This window comes from Pan paniscus, chromosome 12, assembly GCF_029289425.2.
Source record: "Pan paniscus chromosome 12, NHGRI_mPanPan1-v2.0_pri, whole genome shotgun sequence".
In the NCBI taxonomy this organism is placed as follows: domain Eukaryota; kingdom Metazoa; phylum Chordata; class Mammalia; order Primates; family Hominidae; genus Pan; species Pan paniscus.
Window position 1 is genome coordinate 24,642,145 of NC_073261.2, and position 20,999 is coordinate 24,663,143.

The window sequence follows — 20,999 nt, forward strand, 5'->3', positions numbered from 1 at the left end:
CACCAATGTTGCACCTTCCAAATCCCTAAATTGTCTGACCACTCTTTGCCACATTTTGTGATTTCCTGTAGCTATATACTTCAGCTATCTCCTTACAGTATAATATAAATTACAAGATAAGATAGAAGTTGATATTCTGCCCAGGAGGAGAATCCCCATCCTATCTTGTTTTTCGTAAATAAATGGGGTTATAACACAACACCCCTGCATTCTCTTCCTAGTAATGCCAATCACCTGTAACTCATGCCAGATATTTTTACTCTTTATTCAGAGAGTTTATATGGAACTCCTGATGAGTCTAGATGTGTACATTGGAGGAGGATGGCCAGGAGGCAAGAATAGGCACAATGGGAATGTGGTCCAATTGCTCATGCACACTTCATGTGCTTTTACGGTTGGCCCCAGCCTCATCCCCTATGTAACATTTCATGTACTTGATGAGTGAGTGCTCCTGGACATGCCAGACCTATGGTAACATGAATCAAGTTAACATTCTATTATTGATAAACAGCATGGTTGGTATGGCCACTGGGAGTTCCACGGTCCATTTTTTTTTTTTTTTTAACCAGGGCCCTAGTCACCAGCCAAGAAGGATTACTTAAAAGAAGTCTAGTGACTCTATCCATAGAGGCTTCCATTGTGAATGTCCTTATGAGGACATGGCAAAGTCTCCCCACAACATTCGCAATGCAGGCTGTAAAACCTAAGTTGCAGACAAAAGAAACAATGCTTTAATAAAACAATAAATTAAACTTGAATGGACATGCAGATTTCACGTGGTTCTTTACCCGAACCTTACTCTCATCTGACAACCTAAGTTAGGGGGGATTTGATTCAGTTTACTTCTACAGAACTCTCATAGCTAATATATTAGATGTTTCTGATGCTGTCAGATCAAAGCAGCTAAAATGATCTAATGCTAAAGCTCATTTCCTTAGCAAAGACCATTCCCTAACTTCAAATGCATCTTCTCCTTAAACAATAGAAGCCTTCTCAGCCAGGCGCGGTGGCTCATGCCTGTAATCCCAGCACTTTGGGAGGCCGAGGTGGGCGGATCACGAGGTCAGATCGAGACCATCCTGGCTAACACGATGAAACCTCGTCTCTACTAAAAATACAGAAAATTAGCTGGGCACGGTGGCGGGAGCCTGTAGTCCCAACTACTCAGGAGGCTGAGGTAGGAGAACGGTGTGAACCCGGGAGGCAGAGTTTGCAGTGAGCCGAGATCGCGCCACTGCACTCCAGCCTGGGCGATAGAGCGAGACTCCGTCTCAAAAAAAAAAAAAAAAAAAAAAAAAAAAAAGCCTTCTCATTGAAATTTGCATTTGACAAAAATAATATTTAATTTTAGTTCATTTGCACAGTGTGGGGGTTAATTTCAAAATCTTTCAGAAAATGATCAATAATTTGTTAAGAAATTCAAAAATAAAGATTATTCTAATATTCTGAATGTAAAGAGAATCAATTTCCAGAAATAAAATCTTATACAATAAAGTGTGTTGATTTATCTTAGGGGGAGATAGTTTAATAAGATTGTTAAATAGCTCATGTTACTAAAATGTTTTCAAAAATCATTGATTTGAAGACTATTAGTAGAGTTTTCACACCTTTTAAGCAACAGCATATGTCACAATTTCTTATTTCATAGACTTTTATTATTTTTGTAATTATATTTTTTGAATGTTTATCTGTTATTTGTATCTCATTTATAAATATAGTTAAATTGCCTTAAATTATGGAAACTTCAAGAGTCAAATAGAACATTTTGCTATTTAAATTAGAGATTAAACAGACAAATGATAACATGACAAGGTGATAATTGAAAGTTCAGATTTGATCAAAAGAGCACCTTTTGTGTGTTTTTTACTTGGCACAAATTTAGCTATTTCTCATATACCAGTTCCATTGATACATTTTTCTAGGTAACGACCATTGGTAAATGTGATCATAACAAAGTATTTTTGAACATTTAATAATTTAAAACAGATTTTATTATGTTAACTACAGCTCTTACTAATGCTTATTAAAACTTCACATTGTTTTATATACCAGTTCACTAGAGTGAAACTAAAGCGGGATTTGGCTTGACCTTAATCAAAGTTCCAGCCTGTAGAGATGCTGATGCTAAATGCTTCAGGAAGATATTGATGAGAATGCATCTATACTGGCTGATGCAGAGTCTAGTCAACACTATGGCTGAAGAGTATACTAAACCTAGAAAAGTTGCTGGACTTGAAAAGGCAGAATGGGTTTGTTTTGATGCTGAGTAAGGGGTGTTTAGATATTTTTGGTCATTTTTTTTAACTATCTGTGGAACATATAGTTAACCCCTAAGCATACTCAGTCATATTCTCATTCAGGTATCTTGTTATAGAGTTGTCTACTCATGGGTGATTCCTTCAAGACACATAAAAAAAGTAAAACCTCCCTCGCCCCACCACCACCCAGGCTGGGATACTCTTGAAAGCCTCTTTATTCTCAATCCATTGGTATTCTTGGCTAATCTTTCCATCATTCAGATGCTGGACAGTATTGTAACCAGATGCATGGTGATATATTCTAACAAGACTTTGGATCAGTCTTGGATTTGTTGTACAGCAATACTGTTACTATACTAAAACAGAAGACCCTTTATAATTTCAAAAATTTCCTTCTCTTACACATACACACACACACACACACAATTAGTATATGATATGCAGCCTTCCTAGAGGGCTATATTAAACCATGTTTTCTGTCAATGTGATATAAAGAAACAAGAGACCTCCTTGTAATTTGGATTTTTCCAGGTATCTAATTTCAATCTAATGTACTGCTATGAAACGAAGCCAGTAAATTTATATGGCTATTCCATTTGAGGGTTTGGTCTTTTATTTTTAGTCTGTGACAATTTATGGTTTCCATTCCTTGTTCAGGAATGATAACAGTGTGATTTACAGGTATAACTAACAAATGAGATTAATTAAAATGTCTAAGAGTGGCACCTGTCTGAGTATAGAGTTGCACTAAATGATTCTTTCAGCTTCGTTTCCTGTAGTCCCTACCATTTGTAAGCCCTTTCCACATGCAAAGTAACAATGAAGGGTTGTTTCCTAATGGGCATGAACTAAGAAAGCAGGCCTTATCCTATGGCCTAGATATATGATTATTATCACGGACTGGAAACAACAGGTGTATTTTTCAACTTCATTTACACAAATGATCCCTGTGTTTCACAGTGTTCATTAATATAGCTTCTTGAGTTGCCCAATTTGTTAAAGATTTTTGCTATCAGCTGTCTTTGTGATTGAATTGAATTTGTAATGAAATAGAACCTATCTTTCATTTGTGAACATCACTGAACACTTTGATCATTACAAGACAAACTTGATACTTTTAAAATATCTTAGGTTGTGGAAAAGGGAAAAATGGTTACTTCTGAGGATAAAAGTACCAATTGCATAAAACACTCCAGTGATTTGTATTTGCATTTCTTCTATGAAAAAATCATAAATAAATAAATAAATGGCAATTTGCCAAACTTTATGATCATAAAGCATTATATAAAATGGTATGTAGAAATTCTGAATCCTCAGGTGTATACTATTAGTAGTAGTTTTGATGACAATTGAAAGGTTGAATTGAATTTTGTCAACATGCCTATCAGTTATGTCCCCATTTGGGGACAACAGGAGCTATATTGCAGAGTGAAAGATGAAAATTTTCATTCCAAGCTATACCTCTGAAATCAGCAATTGTGTTTATGAAATAAATGGATATTATTAACATAATTGAAACTGCAAATTAATGGAATTTTCAAAAGATAACTGGAGTCTCCATTCTTAAGTGACATAAATACCAAAATCAGAATACATCAGAAAGTATGTAAGCAGAGGCACTTTGCCCACTAAAACAATCTCAACTCAAGCTACTTCTAAGTAAGACAGTCACACTGCCAGTCTGGCTGGGATGGTCCATGGTTAATGTCTGTCACTCTTGCGTATTTTAAAATAGTGACTCTTTCCATCTTCATGAGTGAGTTTGAACAGCTAATCATGTAGACATTCAACTTGTAAGTCTAGCAAAATAACTTTGTAAAAGTTACATCTTATTTAAGCAAAATAATATTGCATTTATAAAAATATAATTAAAAGTACTCATCCAAATAAGCCACAGTTTGATACAAGTGATTTCTTTTTTCTACCAAAGACAGTCAGAGCCCCCTTGCTGTACAGATTGTGGATCCAGAGATGCCAGTTATGATATGATTCTGATGTGCTAATGTTCAACTGGTTTAGTACTTTAAAAATTTTTACACAGAACTGCCATGTCTTATTCTGCAACAAATAATAAAATGCATCAGAAGGAAATCTAATTATACCTTATCTCTTATACTATTTCTCTTCTGTAGGTTATATACAATAGAATTCAAACTACAAAATCAAAGCTACCCTAATAATTTATAGCATGAAGAGTGACATCAACAAAGTTTACATCACAAAGAAAGAAAACACTTATATATTTAAATTTTTTAAAACATAGAACACTGTTATTATTCACTGAAAGGATTCTAGAGGTCATAAACAACTAAGAAAAGGTGTTCCTAGGTGACAGTACCATGCATTTATAATCTTCTTTTATATATATTTTAATTCTACTTATAAAAACTATATTTCCAAAGTTGCTGGAAGCTCTCAGAAACTTCTTTGCCAATAGTGTGTTGGAGTGGATATAAGCTAAGAAATAATATACCTCATTCTCTTCCAATCAACCTAAGAAAGACATTCAGGAAGATAGACTAATTTATCAAGGTCATGGAGAAAGAGAATTTTGGAGTTTAGACTAATTTATCAAGGTCATGGAGAAAGAGAATTTTGGAGTTTGATTTCTGGCTATTTCTTCTTCCTTTTCTTTTCCTTCCTTTCTTCTTTCCTTTCTAATTTTTAGTAACTTTGTTAGGCAGCTTGGCACCACAATCCCCGCTGCTGTCCTTAGAGATTTCAGGGCGCACAGTGGTGTTCCATGCTTATGAGTAGGGGATGCCATTAGCCCATAAGACCTGATCAACTTCACACCAAAATTGTTCACTACATGTTTGGCAAGTTCAGAAGTTTAAGAGATGCCTTCAGAGATGGTGAGTGCTATTCATGAAGATCTTGATATCACAATTGATTGATCGTCATTCCTAAATTCAGGAGTTATGAGCCACTTAGAAACAGTTCCAATGATACTTTGAGATTAACTCCACTACTCACTCAACTGAACAGAATCTCCAGAAAAAAATCTCTTTTTGGCCAGATTTTTCCCAGAGATTTTGTTCAGTGGAGTGAGTAAATAAAATATCAGATATTGGGCTGGGATGATTGTGAATGCCAGCATTGTTCTGAAGACAAATTTTCACCACCATGTCTAATGCAATGGATAGGATTGTATTTGTTCTCCACCCAGTCCTCTCCAAGTAGACCTTGAGCACTTTGAGAATTGCATTGTTTTATTAGTGTCAAATTTTTTTTATTAAACTTTAAGTTCTGGGGTACATGTGCAGAACATGCAGGTTTGTTACATAGGTATACATGTGCCATGGTGATTTGCTGCACCCATAAACCCGTAATCTACATTATGTATTTCTCCTAATGCTATCCCTGCCCTAGACCCCCACCCACTGACAGGCCACAGTGTGTGATATTCCCCTCCCTGTGTCCATGTGTTCTCATTGTTCAACTCCCATTTATGAGTGAGAACACGTGGTGTTTGGTTTTCTGTTCTTGTGTTTCTTTTTTGAGAATGATGGTTTCCAGCTTCATCCCTGTCCCTGCAAAGGATATGAACTCATCCGTTTTTATGGCTGCATAGTATTCCATGGTATATTTGTGCCACATTTTCTTTATCTAGTCTATCATTGATGGGCATTTGGATTGGTTCCAAGTCTTTGCTATTGTGAACAGTGCTGCAATAAACATATGTATGCATGTGTCTTTACAGTAGAACAATTTATAATCATTTGGGTATATACCCAGTAATGGGATTGCTGGGTTAAATGTTATTTCTGGTTCTAGCTCCTTGAGGAATTGTCACACTGTCTTCCACAATGGTTGAACTAATTTAAACTCCCACCAACAGTGTGAAAGCATTCCTATTTCTCCACATCCTCTCCAGCATCTGTTGTTTCCAGACTTTTTAATGATCGCCATTCTAACTGGCATGAGATGGTATCTCATTGTGGTTTTGATTTGCATTTCTCTAATGACCAGTGATGATGAGTTGTTTTTCATATGTTTGTTGGCTGCATAAATGTCTTCTTTTGAGAAATGCCTGTTCATATCCTTCACCCACTTTTTGATGGGGTTGTTTTTTTCTTGTAAATTTGTTTAAGTTTCTTGTAGATTCTGGATATTAGCCCTTTGTCAGATGGATAGATTGCAAAAATTTTCTCCCTTTCTGTCAGTTGCCTGCTCACTCTGGTGATAGTTTCTTTTGCTGTGCAGAAGTTCTTTAGTTTAATTGATCCCATTTGTCTCTTTTGGCTTTTGTTGCCATTGTTTTTGGTGTTTTTGTCATGAAGTCTTTGCCCATGCCTATGTCCTGAATGGTATTGCCTTGGTTTTCTTCTAGGGTTTTTATGGTTTTAGGTCTTACGTTTAAGTCTTTAATCCATCTTGAGTTAACTTTTGTATAAGGTGTAAGGAAGGGGTCCAGTTTCAGTTTTCTGCATATGACTAGCCAGTTTTCCCAACATCATTTATTAAATAGGGAATCCTTTCCCCATTGCTTGTTTTTGTCAGGTTTGTCAAAGATCAGATGGCTGTAGATGGGTGGCATTATTTCTGAGGCCTCTGTTCTGTTCCATTGGTCTATAAATCTGTTTTGGTACCAGTACCATGCTGTTTTTGTTACTGTGGCCTTGTAGTATAGTTTGAAGTCAGGTAGCGTTATGCGTGCAGGTTTGCTTTTTTGTTGTATTTTGTTTGTTTGTTTTGTTTTGTTTTGTTTGCTTAGAATTGTCTGGGCTATGTGGGCTCTTTTTTGGTTCCATATAAAATTTAAAGTAGTTTTTTTTCCCAATTCTTTGAAGAAAGTCAATAGTAGCTTGATGGGGGTAGCATTGAATCTATAAATTACTTTGGGACGTATGGCCATTTTCATGATATTGATTCTTCCTATCCATGAGCATGGAATGTTTTTCCATTTGTTTGTGTCCTCTCTTATTTCCTTGAGCAGTGGTTTGTAGTTCTCCTTGAAGAGGTCCTTCACATCCCTTGTAAGTTGTATTTTTAGGTATTTTATTCTCTTTGTAGCAGTTGTGAATGGGAGTTCATCATGATTTGGCTCTCCGTTTGTCTGTTAGTGGTGTATAGGAATGCTTTTGATTTTTGCACATTGATTTTGTATCCTGAGACATTGCTGAAGTTGCTTATCAGTTAAAGGAGATTTGGGGCTGAGATGATGGGGTTTTCTAAATATACAATCATTTCATCTGCAAACAGACACAATTTGACTTTCTCTTTTCCTAATTGAATACCCTTTATTTCCTTCTCTTGCCTGATTGTCCTGGCCAGAACTTCCAATACTATGTTGAACAGGAGTGGTAAGAGAGGACATCCTTGTCTTGTGCCAGTTTTCAAAAGGAATGCTTCCAGTTTTTGGCCATTCAGTATGATATTGTCTGTGGTTTGTCATAAATAGCTCTTATTATTTTGAGATACATTCCATCAATACCTTGTTTATTGAGAATTTTCAGTATGAAGGGCTGTTGAATATTGTTGAAGGCCTTTTCTCCATCTATTGAGATAATCATGTGGTTTTTGTCATTGGTTCTGCTTATGTGATGGATTGTGTTTATTGATTTGCATATGTTGAACCAGGCTTGCATCCCTGGGATAAAGCCAACTTGATCATGGTGGACAAGTCTTTTGATGTGTTGCTGGATTCGGTTTGCCAGTATTTTACTGAGGATTTTTGCATCAATGTTCATCAGGGATATTGGCCTGAAATTTTCTTTTTTTGTTTTTTTGCTGTGTCTTTGCCAGGTTTTGGTATTAGCATGATGCCAGCCTCATAAAATGAGTTAGGGTGGATTCTTTCTTTTTCTATTGTTTGGAGTAGTTTCAGAAGGAATGGTACCAGCTCCTCTTTGTACCTATGGTAGACTTTGATCAAGCAGAAGAAAGGATATCAGAGATTGAAGATCAACTCAATGAAACAAAGCAAGAAGACAGGATTAGAGAAAAAAGAGTGAAAAAAACAAACAAAGCCTCCAAGAAATATGGGACTATGTGAAAAGACCAAATCTATGCTTGATTGGTGTACCTGAAAGTGACGGGGAGAATGGAACCAACAGACACCTCATATAGGAGAGCTCTGGCTGGCATCTGGTGGGTGTCCATCTGGGATGAAGCTTCCAGAGGAAGGAACAGGCAGCAATCTTTGCTGTTCTGCAACCTCCACCAGTGATAACCAGGCAAGCAGGGTCTGGAGTGGACCTCCAGCAAACTCCAGCAGAGCTGCAGCAGAGGGGCCTGTTAGAAGGAAAACTAACAAACAGAAAGGAGTAGTATCAACATCAACAAAAAGGATGTCCACTCAGAGACTCCAACCGAAGTTCACTGACTTCAAAGACCGAAAGTAGCTAAATCCATGAAGATGGGGAGAAGCCAGAGCAAAAAGGCTGAAAATTCCAAAAACCAGAACGCCTCTTCTTCAAAGAATCACAACTCCTCTCCAGCAAGGGAACAAAACCAGACGGAGAATGATTTTGACAAATTGACAGAAATGGGCTTCAGAAGGTGGGTAATAACAAACTTCTCTGAGCTAAAGGAGCATGTTCTAACCCAAAGCAAGGAAGCTAAGACCCTTGAAAAAAGGTTAGACAAATTGCTAACTAGAATAACCAGTTTAGAGAAGAACATATATGACCTGATGGAGCTGAAAAACACAGCACTAGAACTTCATGAAGCATACACAAGTATCAATAGCCGAATTTATTTATGTCAATTTTTATCCACAACAGGAAGTATATACTATTTAATAAATGATAGTCTAATGGATGAACGGATATGATGGAAAGATCATTCAATGAAACTAAGATAGATAATTTGATAAAGAATGTCATAGGAAGAATAGATGGAGAGAAATGGGAAAAGGGTATTTCCGGAAGACTAGTGTAATTTACGGTGAGCTTTTGTAGGACAAGTAGAAGATGATGCTGAGAATTATAATGATGAAGCCTTAACATTGAGAACTTCTAATGCTAAAATAATAAATTCAGATTTTTCCTAAAATGTAATGGAGCAACCCATTTAAAGTTCATAATAAACAAAGGCAAGATAATTAATCTGTGTATTTTTAAGGTAGTTGATCCAGCAACTGAAAACAAAATAATTATCTCTGTCTGAGGTTTATTTAAATATAGGAGAAATAAATTATTAATGTGCTCTCTAAAGACATAAATGTTATATAAGTAATTCCACGAAAAATACATCCAAACCAATAAACCAGAAGGCTCTTATCTGTACATGCATAAGCCTATACATTTGTGGTAAGCTCAGGCCTGGCATTCGGAGTTTAGAATTTCACAGGCTAGGTCTACTCATTCAGTTAACCAACCATGGCAGCCCAAGATATGGAAACCTTTCTAGACATCCTTTCACCACAGGAATCAATCTATGATCCTAGGCATCGGTTCTTATCACCCTCTACCAAGAGAAAAGAGAAGTCAAGGAAATAAACAGTTGATTAATCCCTCTTTCCTCATCAACTCCTTAAAACCTCAAACTTCACTTATAATAGTAGCAACAACAATGGCAATAATAGTGAGTGCTCATCATGGTCATAAACAAAAATAAATCATTATTTTTTTCCTTTTTCTCAATGGACTAGAAATTAGGATTGCTGGTTTTGATTTTGAAGGGATTTTAAAAAGTATTTTTAATAAGACATCTTGTGTGGTGCATCTATGGGAGTTATAGCTAGAGCATATTAAGAAGCTACTCTTCCCTCCTGTGATGTGTCTGTTCTTCTATTCAGGAACTGGGATTAACAGCACTGTTTTCCATCCCCTTGTCAACAGCATGCCTTAGAAGCCCCCTATTACCCTTGATAACAGTGTGGCTGCAATTTGGACCTGAAAGAAATAGGTCTGGGATGGTCTCTCTGATATTTAGAGCTATTCTATAGCACTGTTATCTACATTTGTAATTTGTTTTCAAGAACAGTCATTTACATTTCAGTTGGATTACACCTTTTAATGTGTCACACAGTAAAGTGGCTGCAATGCAAACTCACAGCTCTGCCACATTTCAAATAATGCAATTGAACCACCAAGGAGGGGATTATAGTTACAATTAAAACCAAAAACAGGACAGATCCTTTCATGATGTGGCAGTAACACTTTGTGGGTGGCAGGAAAGAGGCAAAAGTGCTGTCCATACTGCTGTTTTAAGGTAGTATGAAACAGCACTCTACCATTGAGTTTTTATGGCCCTGGCCATTACTAAAGGAGTAAACATGAGAGTACCTGGCAATATCTCAAAAAGTTAAATAAAGATGATGTTTGCTGTGGGACTGCTTCACAGTATCTAAGACAGTAAAACTTTTATTGATATATACATCCTACTAAAAGACCAAATTAAGCCGAAGTAAGATTACAGAGCAAAAGGAATGTCAAGATTAGCAAATTATTATTTTCAATAAGTAATTATTGAATGTTTTTATAAATGTCTTTTATTATAAGTTTTCAGAAGTAGAGTAAGATTGCAAAATAGAAGCCTGCACCACTTGTTTCCCCCAGAGGAACACAAAATTTTAACAACTATCTGCACATAGAAAAGCACCATCACAAGAAACAAAAATCAGGTGAGCTATCATAGTGCCTGGTTTTAACTTCGTATTGCTAAAATAGACATTGAAGAAGGTCAGAGAGCTAGCCTTGAATCACTAACACCACCCCTTCCCTCTCCCCATGCAGCTTGGATAGTCTGTACACTTTGGGGAGGGAGAGTGCCGTGACTAGGGGACTTTACAATGAACTCAGTACTGTCCTATCATAGCAGAGAACAAAGCAATGCTAGGCTCAGTCAGCACCTATGCACAGAGGGATCATTTGAATTAGATGTAACCAGAGGGGAGTTGCCCATCTCAGTGATCAGAATTTGAGTTTCTCAACAAACCATGCCACTGTGAGCCAAAGTGCTCTTAAATCCTATATAAATTTGAAAGACAGCCTACGACACAGGAACTGCAATTCCTAGGCAATTACTAGTGTTGGGCTGGGCTCAGAGCCAGAGAACTAGTGTGGCACATCACATCACTAGGAAGTCACCAACCAGGGCACCTAAGGGAGTGCTTGTGCCATCCTTCCCCCAACCCAAGGCAGTGCAGCTTGCAGCAATGAAAATGACTCCTTCTTTCTACTTAAGGAGAGGAAAGTGAAGAGTAAAGAGGACTTTGTCTTACATCTTGGATACCAGCTCAGCTACAGTAGGATAGGGTACTGGGCAGAGTCATGGCTCCCATTCCATGCCTGGCTCATGGATGACATTTCTAGACACACCCTGGACCAAAAAGAAACACAATCCCTTGAAAGGAAGGACCCAGTTCTGGCAAGATTCATCACCTGCCAACCCAAGAGCCCTTGAATAACAGCAGTGATACCTAGATAATACTCCCTGGACCTAGGGCTCTGAGATGTGCTGACTTCAGGTATAACTAAGAACATTCTGAGCTGTGGTGGCTACAGTGAATGACTCCTTATGTTTGAGAAAAGCAGAGGGAAAAGTAAAGGGGACTTTGTCTTGTAACTCAGGTGCCACCTTGGCCACAGTGGGGTAGAGCAACAAGCAGTCTTTTGGGGTCCCTGAGCCCGGGCCTAGGCTTTTAGACAGCATTTCTAGATCTGCCCTGGGTCAGAGGGAAGTCCAATGCCCTGAAGGGTGAATCCCACACCTTGTAGCATTCACCACAAGCTAACTGAAGAGCTCTTGAGATTTAAGTAAACATCAGCAGTGGTCTGACAGAACACCTATGGGCCAGTGGTGGTGGTGGCCACAGGAAAAGGTTCCCCTGACTCTAGAAAGGGGAGGGAATAGTGGGAAGGACTTTGTATTATCTTTTGAGTGTCAGCTTAGCCATGGTAGAATAGAATATCAGGCAAACTTCTAAACTTTTGACTCCAATCCCTGGTCCCAGATACCATCTCTGGACCTGCCAAAGGCATAGGGGAACTTGCTGCCATGAAAGGAAGGAAACAAACCTGGCTGGCTTCACCACCTACTGAGAGATCCCTAGAGCTTTGAGTTAACATAGGTGGTACCCAGGCCATGGTCACAGTGGGTCTTGGGTGAGACCCAGTGCTGTGCTGGCTTCAGGTCTGACCTAGCACAGTCCCAGGGGTGGTGGCCATATGGGTGCTTGCATCATCACATCCCTAGTTACAGGGGACTCATGACAGAGAGAATCTATTTGTTTGGGAGAAAGTAAGGGGAAAGAACAAGTGTCTCTTCCTGTTAATTCAGAGAATTTTTCTGGATCTTATACAAGACCACCAAGGTGTTACTTCTATGAGTCTGCAAAAACCACAGTATTACTGGGCTTGAGACCTAAGTTCCTTCAAATACCTGGAGAGCCTTCTCAAGAGGGATTGGCACAAACAAACCCGGGCTGTGAAGACTGCAATAAATACCTAATCATTCAATACCCAGACACTGATGAACATTTCCAAGCATCAAGATCCTCCAGAAAAACATGATCTTAACAAAAGAACTAAATAAGACAGCAGGCATCAATCCTGAAGAAATTTATATAAGTGACCTTTCAGACAGATAATTCAAAACAGCTGTGTCGAGGAGACTCAAAGAAATTCAAGATAACACAGAGAAGAAATTTGGAATTCTATCAGATAAATTTCACAAGAACATTGAAATAATTAAAAAGGCTCAAGCAAAAATTCTAGAGTTGAAAAATGCAATCAACATATTGAAGAATGCATCAGAGTCTCTTAATAGCAGAATTGATCAAGCAGAAGAAAGAATTAGTGAGCTTGAAGACAGGCTGTTGGAAAATATGCAGTCGGAGAAGACAAAAGAAAAAAATAATTTAAAAATGAAGCACAACTACAAAATCAAGAAAATAGACTTATACAAGTAAATCTAAAAGTTATTGGCCTTAAAGAGGAAGTAAAGAAAGAGATAGGGCAGAAAGTTTAGTAAAAAGAATAATAACAGAGAATTTACCAAACTTAGAGAACGGTACCAACATTCAAGTACATGAAGGTTATAGAACACCAAGCAGATTTAACCCAAATAAGTCTAACTCAAGGCATATAATAATCAAACTCCCAAAGGTCAAGAATAAAGAAAGCATTGTAAAAGCAGCAAGAGAAAAAAAAGAAAAAAATAACATAACAATGGAGCTCCAATACATCTGGCAGCAGACTCTTCAGTGGAAACTTTACAGGCCAGGAGAGAGTGGCATGACATGGCATGACATATTTAAGGTGCTAAAGGAAAAATGCTTTTGCCCTAGAATAGTATGTCCCATGAAAATATTCTTCAAGCATTAAGGAGAAGTAAAGACCTTCCGAGACAAATGAAAGCTGAGGGATTTCATCAACACCAGACCTGTCCTACAAGAAATGCTAAACGGAATTCTTCTTCTGAAAGAAAAGGATGTTAATTAGCAAGAATAAATCAACTGAACGTATAAAACTCACGGGTAATAATAAGCACACAGAAGAACAAAGACTATCATAATACTATAATTATGGTGTATAAACTATTTTTATCTTAATTAGAAAGACCAAATGATGAATCTATCAAAAATAATAACTAGAACAACTTTTCAAGATGGACTGCACAATAAGAAATAAATAAAAACAACAAAAAGTTAAAAAGCAGGGGGACAAAAATTAAAGGTGTAGAGTTTTAACTGATTTAACTGTTTATGCAATCAGTGTTAAATTACAATCAGCTTAAAGTAATGGGCTATAAGACAGTATTTGCAAGCTTCACAGTAACCTCAAATCAAAAAAAAAAAATACAATGGATATTCCAAAAGCATATGATGGATACACAAAAAATAAAAAGCAATAAATTAAATCATATGATCAGAGAAAATCACCTCCACTAAAAGGGGAACAGAGAGAAAGAAAAGAGATGACCACAAAAAGCTAGAAAATAAATAACAAAATGGCAGGAGTAAATTCCTACTTCTCAATGATAACACTGAAAGTAAATGGACTGCAGCCTGGGCAACATGGTGAGGCCCTATCTCTACTAAAAATACAAAAAAAAAAAAAATAGCTGGGCATGGTGTTGCATGCCTATGGTTCCAGCTATTGGGGAGGCTGAAGTAGGAGGATCACTTGAGCCTGGTGGAGTTTGCAGTCAGCCAAGATTATGCCATTGCACTTTAGCCTGGGTGACAGAGTGAGACCCTGTCTCATTAAAAAAAAAAAAAAAAAAAAAAAAGAAAGTAAAGAAAGAAAGTCAATGGACTAAACTCTCCAATAAAAAAGACAGAGTGACTAAATGGATGATAAAACAGGACCCAATGATCTGTCGCATAAAAGAAACACACTTTACCTATAAAGAATACACATAAACTAAAAATAAAAGGATTGAAAAAGATATTCCATGCCAATGCTAACCAAAAAAAAAGCAGGAGTAGCTCTACTTAAATCAGAGAAAATAGGTTTCAAGACAGAAACTGTAAGAAGAAACAAAGAAGGTCATTATATAATGATAAATAGACTGATCAAGGATAAGTATATAATGATAGTAAATATATATTCACTTAACACTGGAACACCCAGATATATAAAGTAAATATTATTAGGGCTAAAAAGAGAGATAAACCTCAATGCAATAATAGCTGGAGACATCAACAACCCACTTTCAGCATTAGACAGATCACCCAGACAGAAAATCAACAAAGAAACATTGATTTGATCTGCACTGAAGAACAAATTGATCTAATAGATATTTACAAAAAAGTTTACTCGAGGCTGCAGAATATGCAGTCTCCTCTTCAGCACATGTATCATTCTCAAGAATAAATCACCAAACAAGTCTTAAAACATTCCAAAATTTGAAATAATATCTAGCATCTTCTCTGACCACAATGGAATAAAAGTAGAAATCAACAACAAGAGAAATTTTGGAAACTCTACCAACACATGGAAATTACAGAATATGCTCCTGAATGACCAGTGGGTCAATGAAAAAATTAGGAAGAAAATTTAAAAATCTTCAAGCAAATAATAATGGAAACATCACATACCTAAACCTAAGGGATACAGCAGAAGTAGTACTAAAAAGGAAATATATAGCTATCAGTGTCTACTTCAAAAAAGAAGAAAAACTAACAAAGCATCTTAAAGAACTAGAAATACAAGAGGAAACTGAACCTAAAATTATTAGAAGAAAAGAAATAATATCAGAGCAGAAAAAAATGAATTTAAAATAAAAAACACAAAAGATCAATTAAAAAGTTGGTTTTTGGAAAAGGTATACAAAACTGACAAACCTTCAGCCAGACTCATGAAGAATAAAAGGGGAGAAGACCAAAATAAAAAAAAATAGAAATGTGACAGGAGACATTACGACTAACACTGCAGAAATTGAAGGGATCATTAGTGGTTATTATAAACAACTATATGCCAATAAACTGAAAAATCTACAGGAAATGGACAAATCCCTAGACACCTACAACCTACCGAGTTTGAACCATGAAGAAATCCAGAACTTGAACAGACAGTAACAAGTAATGAGATAAAAGCCGTAATAAAAAGTCTCTGAGCAAAGAAAAGCCTGGGACCCAATGGCTTAACTGCTGAATTCTACCAAACCTTTAAAGAAGAACTTGTATCAATATGACTCAAACTATTATAAAAAATAGAGGAGGAGAGAATACTTCCAAACTAATTTGACAAGGTCAGTATTACTCTGATACCAAAACAAGACAAAGACACATCAAAAAAAGAAATCTACAGGCAAATAGAACTGATGAATATTGATGCAAAAATCCTCAACAAGATAATAGCAAACTGAATTTATCAATACATTAAAGAGATTATTCATGATGACCAAGTGGGATTTATGCCAGAGATGCAAGGATAGTTAAACATATGCAAATAAATCAATGTGATGCATCATACAAACAGAATGGAGGAGAAAAGCTATATGTTCATTTCAATTGATGCTGAAAAAGCATTTTGATAAAATTCAATAGCCTTTCATGATAAAAAAAAAACCATAAAAAATCTGGGTATAAAGAAACATACCTCAACATAATAAAAGCCATATACAACAGATACATGGCTAGTATCATACTGAATGGGGGAAAAAGTAAAGGACTTTTCTCTAAGATCTGAAACACAACAAGACTGCCAACTTTCAGTTATCCAACATAGTACTGGAAGTCCTAGCTAGAGCAGTCAGTCAAGAGAAAGAAATAAAAGGCATTCAAATTGGAAAGTCAAACTATCTTTGTTTCCAGATGATATGCTCTTATATTTGGAAAAACCTAAAGAATTCATCAAATAACTATTAGAACTGATAAACAAATTCAGTAAAGTTGCAGGATACAAAATCAACGTACAAAAATTGGTAGCATTTATATATGTCAATAGTGAACAATCTGAAAAAGAAATAAAAGTGTAATTCCATTCACAATAGCCACAAATAAAATAAAACACCTAGGAATGAACTTAACCAAAGCAGTGAAAGATCTCTACAATGAAAACTATAAAACACTGATAAAATAGATTGGACACAAAAATATATTTTTAAAAATCCATGTTTATGGATTGGAAGAAGCAATACTGTTAAAATTTCCATACTACTCAAAGCAATTTACAGATTCATTGCAATCGCTACCAAAACACCAGTGACATTCTTCACGGAAATAGAAATAACAATTCTAAAATTTATGTGGAACCACAATATTCTGAATATTCAAAGCTATCATGAGCAGAAAGAAAAAAAATTGGAGGATTCACATTACCTGACTTCAAATAATACTACAGAGCTGTAGGAGCAAAAACAGCATGGTACTGGCATAAAAAATAGACACACAGACCAGTAGAACAGAATAGAGAACCCAGAAATAAATCCAAACATCTACACTGAACTTCCTTTTGGCAAATGTGCAAAGAACATACACTGGGAAAAGACAATCTCTTCAATAAATGGCGCTGAGAAAACTGAATATCCATGTGCAGAAGAATGAAACTAGACTGCTATCTCTTGCCATATACAAAAAAAGAAATCAAATCAAAATGGACTAGAGACTAAAATGTAAGACCTCAAACTATGAAACAACCATAAGAAAACATTGGGAAAACTTTCCAGGACATTGGAGTAGGCAAAGATTTCTTGGGTATTATCACACAAGCACAGGCAACCAAAGCAAAAATGGATGCGTGGGATCACATCAAGTTAAAAAGCTGCTGCACAGCAAAGGAAATGATCAACAAAGTGATGAGATCGCCCACAGAATTGAAGAAAATATTTGCAAACCATCCATCTGACAAGAAATTAGTAACCAGAATATATAAGGAGCTCTAACACCTCTATAGGAAAATATTAAATAATCTGATCAAAAATAGGCAAAATAGTTGAATAGACATTTCTCAATAGAAGACATACAAATGGCAAACCGACAAGCAACTGGATGCTCAACACCACTGATCATCAGATAAATGCAAATCAAAACTACAATGATATATCATCTCACCTAGTTAAAATGGGTTTTATCCAAAAGACAGGCAATAACAAATGCTGACAAGAATGTGGACAAAAGGGAACTCTCATACACTCTTGGTGGGAATGTGAATTAGTACAACCAGTGTGGAGAACAGTTTGAAGTTTCTTCAAAAACTAAACATAGAACTACCATATGATCCAGCACTCTCACTACTGAGTGTACACCCAAAAGAAAGGAAATCAGTATATTGAAGAGATATCTGCACTCCCATGTTTATTGCAGCGCTGTTCACAATAGTCAATATTTGGAAGTAGCCTTAGTGTTTATCAACAAATAAATGGATGAAGAAAATGTGGTACTTATACACAATGGAGTACTATTCAGTCATAAATAAGCATGAGATCCAGTCATTCACAACAACATGAATGCAACTGAAGGTCATTATGTTAAGTGAAATAAGACAGACAAAACAACAAGCATCAAGTGTTCTCACTTATTTGTTGGAGCTAAAAATTAAAACAATTGAACTCATGGAGATAGAGAGTAAAAGAATGCTTACCAAAAGCTGGGTAGGGTAGTAGTGGGGAGGTGGGGATGGTTAATGGTACCAAAAAAAGTTGGAAAGAATGAATAAGACCTACTACTGGATAGCACAACAGTGTGACTATAGACAAAACAATTTAATTGTACACTTAAAAATAACTAAAAGAGTATAATTTGATTTTTGTAACTCAAAGGATAAATACTTGAGGGGATGGATAACCCATTTTTCCCTGATGTGGTTATTTTGCATTGCATGCCTGTATCAAAAATTGCATGCCTGAAGAAAATATTTTGGTTAGTTCACCCCATAAATGTATACACCTAGTAGGTACCACAAAAATAAAAATTAAAAATTAAAAAATATATAATTTAAAAACTAAAATTAATTTTGAATAAAATTTAATTTAAAAAACATTCTAAAGTCTGACAATAAAAAATTATTAAAGATATCATAAAGTTCTTTATTAAAATATGCTTTTATATAATTTCATTTAATTATTGAGATTAGTTCATTTGCAAATGTATTGAGGTATAAGTTACACATAAAACTTATCTATATTACGTGTATATTTTCATGAATTTTAAAAGTTGCTTTGCAGTCACATTACCACCGCTACAATCAAAATACAAAATGGTTCCAGACTGGGTGCAGTGACTCATGTCCGGATTCTCAGCACTTTGGGAGGCTGAGGCAGGAAGATCAAAGGAGAACAAGTTTGAGACCAGCCTGGGCAGCATAGTGAGACCTCATCTCAACAACAAAAACATATGTACAAAAATTTAAAAAACGCAAAGTGGTTTCATTGAAGAGTTTCTTAAGACCTTTTTAGTCTATTTTCTCCCCTGACTGCCAGGTTCAGGCCATCACTGATCTGCTTACTGTCACTATAGTTTTACCTTTCCTAGAATCCCACATAAGTGGAATTATATAGTATTAGTTCCTATGGCTTGAATATTTGCGTCCTCTCTGGAATTCTTAGGTTGTAATCTAATTCCCAAAGTGATAGTCTTGACAAGTGGGATCTCTACAAGGTAATTCAGTTATGAGGATGGAGCCCTCATGAAGGCATTAATGCCATTATTAAAAGTGTTCCCAAAAATAGTTTTGTTCTATTGGAAGTGAAGGTTCCCTGTCACCTTCCACTATGCGAAGATGCAGCAAGAAGGCCCCATCAGATTTCAGCACTTGAATTGGACTTCTCAGCTTCCAGAACTGTAAGCCAATAAATGTTTTTTTCATTATAAGTTACCCAGTCTGCTGCATTCTGTTATTGCAGAATAAAATGAACTAAGACGGAAATTGGTACTGGGAGTGGAAGTGTTGCTATAACAAATACCTAAAAATGTAGAAGTGGCTTTGGAACAAGATAATGAGTAGAGGCTAGGACAGTTTTGAAGAGAGTGCTAAAGAAAGCCTGCATTGCCATGGGCACAACATTCTGAGCAATTCCGGTGAGAGCTCAGAAGAGGAGAACTGTAGCAAAAATCTGAAACTTCTTAGAAATTACTTACGTGATTGTAATCAGAACATTGGCGGAAATATAAACAGTAAAGACCATTCTGATGAGATCTCAAATGGAATGATGAATATCTTTTTGGAAACTGAGGGAAAGACCATCCTTGTTGTAAAGTGACAAGAAACGTAGCTGAATTGCGTCCATGCCTGGGGGCCTGATCGAACGCAGATTTTAAGAGCGATGAACTAGGATATCTGGTGGAAGAAATCTTTAAGCAGAAACTCATTTAGAGTGCTGAGTGGCTTCTCTTCACTGCATGTATTAAAATGTAGAACAGAGAAAAATAATTTAAAGATGGAATTTATAATTAAAAGGGAAGCAGAATGTAAGGATTTGGAAAATCCCCAGTGATTTGGTTTGGCTCTGTGTCCCCACCCAAATCTCATGTCAAATTCTAATCCCCACATGTCAGGGGAGGGATCTGGTGGGAGGTTATTGGATCATGGGGGTGGATTTCCCCTGTGCTGTTCTTGTGAAAGTGAGTGAGTTCTCACCAGATCTGATGGTTTAAAAGTGTGGCACTCCTCATCCTCCAACACTGCCTTGTCTCCTGCTGCCATGTAAAACATGTCTTGCTTCCCCTAAGCCTTCCACTGTGGTTGTAAGTTTCCTGAGGCCTCCCCAGCCATGTGAAACTATGAGTCAATTAAACTACTTTTCTTTATAAATTACCTAGTCTTCGGTATTTCTTTATAGCACTGTGAAAATGGACTGATACACCCACCTAGCCATGAAAAGCATGAAAAAGCATGTATTTAGGAGAGAAAATCAAGGGTTTGGCTAAGTGAATGTTTGATAAGGAGATTAGTATGGACTGAGGGAAGCCAGGTGCTATTCATCAAGACAATGGAAGAATTAGCTTTTCCAATTCAATTTAAAAAGACAATGGCTGAGCAACATTGAAGGTATTGCAGAGATCTTAGAGGTTATGCTTCCCAGCAGAGGCCCAGAATGCTGCATCCTTGAAGGCAGAAAAGTTGAGAGGAGAGAGAGAGAGAGAACCAGGGCACCTGCATGACCACAATATTTGTTCCCATGCACACCTCAAGTCTTTGTTCCCCACGTTCCAGCACAGAACTCCTTGGCTGCACCAGTTGTGGCTCAAAGTGGCCCAGGTGTGGCTCTAGCTGCTTCTCCAAAAGATGCAAGTGATGAGACTTGGTGGTGTTCACATGATGCTAATTCTGCAAGCACAGAGAGAGCATAAGCTGTGGAGACATGGCTGCCTCTATCCATATTTCAAAGGATATTGTAGAGACA